This window comes from Octopus bimaculoides, chromosome 12 (assembly GCF_001194135.2).
Source record: "Octopus bimaculoides isolate UCB-OBI-ISO-001 chromosome 12, ASM119413v2, whole genome shotgun sequence".
Classification (NCBI taxonomy): Eukaryota; Metazoa; Mollusca; class Cephalopoda; order Octopoda; family Octopodidae; genus Octopus; species Octopus bimaculoides.
Genome location: NC_068992.1, coordinates 36,578,574 through 36,583,341, shown reverse-complemented (window position 1 = coordinate 36,583,341; position 4,768 = coordinate 36,578,574). Strand labels below are relative to the sequence as shown.

General features: G+C 39.5%; 1 non-coding gene across 1 annotated transcript; it reads left to right on the top strand.

The window, feature by feature from the left end:
• The first annotated feature begins 462 nt into the window (after nt 1-462).
• LOC128249221 (U6 spliceosomal RNA) lies at nt 463-569 on the top strand. The gene has a single exon (XR_008265339.1). It is a non-coding gene; the product is annotated as a U6 spliceosomal RNA (small nuclear RNA).
• The last annotated feature ends 4,199 nt before the right edge of the window (nt 570-4,768 follow it).

The window sequence follows — 4,768 nt, the reverse complement described above, 5'->3', positions numbered from 1 at the left end:
GGGATCATATGCCCTATTATTAGACTATTTTCTTTAGTTATTGTGCTGTGATCGCTATAAGCTTTAAGTTTATAAAATACTATTATTATTATTTACAGAATTGTAAAAAATCGATACTGCTTAACAAAACTATCGCATATATATTTAACATTTTGGACTAATGGGTATATATGTCATCTGCAGTCGGATATATTACAAATGTTTGCAATTTTTATAGGAAGATAATAGTAATTTAAACTTGTAGCAATGTTTCATTCCTTAACCAGACTGGCATATAATAACCAAAACAACGTTATGTATGGATGTACCTGACGAGACCCAGATTGCAACATGAATGCAACACATATTGAACGGAGAACTATACATAAGGTACAGTAGCAGGATGGGTCGAAACGACCGTTGTACAAAATAAAGATTAATACCAAATCCATCTTCTGGTTACTTAAGAAATTATTATTATTATTACCAGCTACGGCGGTACATATTCTAAAATTGGAACGATACAGAGAAGATTAGCATGGCCCCTGCGCAAGGATGGCATGCAAATTCGTGAAGCGTTCCACCTTTCTAGCAGCAGGAGTGGTTGTGTGGTAAGTAGCTTGCGTACCAACCACATGAGTCCGGGTTCAGTCCCACTGCGTGGCACCTTGGGCAAGTGTCTTCTACTATAGCCTCGGGCCGACCAGAGCCTTGTGAGCGGATTTGGTAGACGGAAACCGAAAGAAGCCTGTCGTATACATACATACATACACACACACACACACACACACACATATATATATATATATATATATATATATATGTGTGTGTGTGTGTGTGTGTGTGTGTGTGTGTGTGTGTGTGTGTGTGTGTGTGTGTGTGTGTGTGTGTGTGTGTGTGTGTGTGTGTGTGTGTATATATATGTGTGTGTGTGTGTGTGTGTGTGTGTATGTATATGTTTGTGTGTCTGTGTTTCTACCCCCAACATCGCTTGACAACCGAAGCTGGTGGTGTGTTTACGTCCCCGTAGCCTAGCGGTTCGGCAAGACAGACCGATAGAATAAGTACTAGGTTTACAAAGAATAAGTCCTGGGGTCGATTTGCTCGACTAAAGGCAGTGCTCCAGCATGGCCACAGTCAAATGACTGAAGCAAATAAAAGATAAAGAAAAAGATTACTATTATTATCAATTTGATACATATATATATATATGTGTGTGTGTGTGTGTGTGTGTGTGTGTGTGTGTGTGTGTGAGTTTCTGTGTTTGTCCCCCCCTACTACCGCTTGCCAGCCGGGGTTGGTGTGTTTAAGTCCCCGTAACTTAGTGGTTTAGCAAAAGATATCGATAGAATAAGTACAAGGCTTTTAAAAAAACGCCCTGGGGTCGATTCATTCGATCAACATTCTTCAAGGCGGTGCCCCAGCATGGCCGCAGTCTGATGACTGAAACGAGTAAAATATAGATAAAAGATCGTCATTATTATTATTTACTTCACCGGACTGAATGCTTAGCTGTGTCACGTCCCACGAGGTTGCCTTTGCCTTCCATCCTTTCGGCATCGATCTTATTGGCTAGTTCCCTCTCTCAAAATTTGTACCAATAGTAGAAAAACTATTATTGTTGTTCGTTGTTGCTGTTGTTATTGTTGTTGTTGTTGCTGTTGTTATTGTTGTTCGTTGTTTTGTTCCCTGTGTTGATAGGAACTGTATTGTATATAGATTTAACCCACAAACAAACTGTAAAACTAGTCTATATATACAGAGGGACGGTGCAGTAACAAGACAACGACGTACGTAGGGGAGACAGCATGGATCATAGGAGAGCGGGTATAAAGCATTGGAGGGAACTTAAGGAAGAGAAGAGCTCATCGGTTCTGTACCAATTTATTTTCTAAACATTATATAGGTTTATAAGAAATAGTGTCACATAAATTTATATCACACTTCTCACATGGTCACAGGATATTTGAAACATGTCACCGTTGTTTTTCATCTCAAATGGTGTAAATAATATGTAGTTCTAATCTAAAATGTGTCGATTTAAGCAACAAACCACATTACCTGGTAATTGCTGACCTTGTGCCTAAATCTGTAACGAATTTTTGTTGTTGTTGTTGTTGTTGTTGTTATTGTTATTATTATTATTATTAAAATATTTACTACGTGCATTCACCGCACTACTGAGCACAGCACTCTGTGCCTTGGGAGGGTGTTGTGATTTGTTTTAATGTTATGTTTACTGTATTGATCGTGCTTTTCGTAGGATGTGTGCGGTGCCTAGTAGTGCTATTTTCAATATATTACATACAGAACGTCACCAACTCTTCATCAGTTATCGGCCAGAGGGTCAAACGTAATTTCAGCCATTATCGACATATATTGCTTCCATTCTGGCGGCACCGACAAGAAACTTGTCAGGAATAAGAACAAAACGAGACGGGCTCGAGACGAGACCGTTAGTGGACGGACGAGGGACTAAACGATAGACAGATTAAAGGCTTAGGGCCACACGAAGACAATTAATAATGATAATAATACATATACAACAAAAAACACCTCGCTTCGCATGGACGTTACAAATTGGTGACCCGTTCCAGGTCCTTGAAACTACAAAAATAGTTATAATGGGAGAAGGAGATACTCCATAGGTATCATAAACCTTCCATTCCATTATAAAATATTTGTCTAGATATTCATTGTCCTAGACAAATACGACTTTAGAAGTTTCTGCCCCAGTAGATGCTTAAGAGGTAGACCACCCACAATTACATCTATGGCTAGGAAAACTCCTATAGAGAGATGGAGTGGATGGACCAGATCCATACGGACCCCCGAAAACGAATATGAAGTAAAGAAAATGGTCGAACATGCACTAGGATCTACCCTAAAAGGCCACACCTTTAAGTTTAACAACAAAATTTACGCCCAGGTTGAGGGGGAAGCCATCAGGGTTAGTATCACCGGTGATGTGGCCAGCCTTTTCATGGTATGATGGGACAGAAGGCTTAAAGAACGCCTGACACAGAACTCCATACTCATGAACATGTACTCTCGCTATGTTGATCATATCAGTATAGTGGTAAAAGCAACCCCACAAGAGAGTGCTCTTGGAATAGAAATAGAAACTAATACTATGGAGAGCATCCAGCAAACAGCTAACTCCATCCACCAGAGTATTAAGGTCACGATAGACTACCCTACGAAACACCCTAACCAGTACTAGATAGAGATCTTTGACTGGAAACTGTGAATAATAAAACCCAAGTCATTCACTCATACCATGCCAAACCCATGGCCTCCAAATACCTGATTCACCGGAACTCAGCTATCGCGGACAATGCCAAATTCTATTTATCCATGGCAAACCTCATCAGAGTAATGAGAAATGTGTCCATCATGTGACCCAACAGAGTTAAAGCGATACATACAATACTACGTTCACCGCATGCAGTTCTCAGGATACAGCCAAAGGGAAAAGATCAGAGTATACAAAGGAGCCATGAGGAAATTTGAAACTATCATACTATTTGCGCACTCTATAGGAGCAAATCATGGAACACCTTTTAAAGGACTAAGAAGAAAATAGGGAAAGCCATCTCATGGTGTGATAGCCACAAATAGCAGAGTGTCATTTTCGTTGACACCACCCCTTCTAAAGCGTACCGCTTTAGAAGGGCCCTAGACAAACTTAAGCTAAGAATTAAGGTTGTAGAAAGGCTAGGTAACCCTTTCAAATCCCTAATCGGTAGAACCTACCCTTTTAGTAGAATCCCCTGTACTGATAGGAACTGTATTGCATGTAGATTTAGCTCACAAACAAACTGTAAAGCTAGTCTATAATATAAGATGTACAGAGGGACGGTGCAGTAACAAGACAACAGCGTCGTACGTAGGGGAGACAGCAGGGAGCATAGGAGAGCGGGTATAAAGCATTGGATGGAACTTAAGGAAGAGAAGAGCTCATCGATTCTATAACAGCACGCCGAGCAGAAACACGGGGATCACTCAACAACATAAAAGTTAAAATCTTGGACACACAGAGAACAGACGCAACGCTTAGACAAATAACGGAAGCTACACACATAATAAAAGACAAACCTAGCCTGATTAGGAAACTAGAATGGAACACTAAAATACACCCCAACACACCACAACGTATGACAGAATAAGATCCCCATAGACTGATAATAATATGAGTATAATACAATGAATGGAATTAAATAACTGTATACATTACCAGAATAAATTAAATTAAAGTAATACAAAAAATAGATAGAAAAGAAAAAGTAAGTAGATATAAACAAATGAATAAAATAGATAAAAGTAGATCAAACAAACGTGTATAAACAGGGGATACTGATAATGCGGGCACATCCCCCCACACACACTTACTAAACATAGACACACAGATATTTACGCATGCGCAAATAAAGGCACATACAATAGGAATACAAAATGGTAGATCATTAGTAAGGAGAGACACAAAAAAGAACAAAGAAAGCAAAAGACCACTGATGAGGTCACAGAAGTGTGACGAAAAAAATCTGACTGCAATTCAATGAATATAAAATAAAGCTGAAGCAAGAGAACACCAAATATATAACCCTAACCCTAATTTTATTGGCTAAGCTGGCAACATGACCATCCCCAAATACAACAATATCTGTTTCAACATACGAATTCACATCAAGAATCTTGCAAAACGAATATATAAACGTATACACACGCGCGCACACACACACACAGACACACACAGACACACACACACACACACACACACACACACACA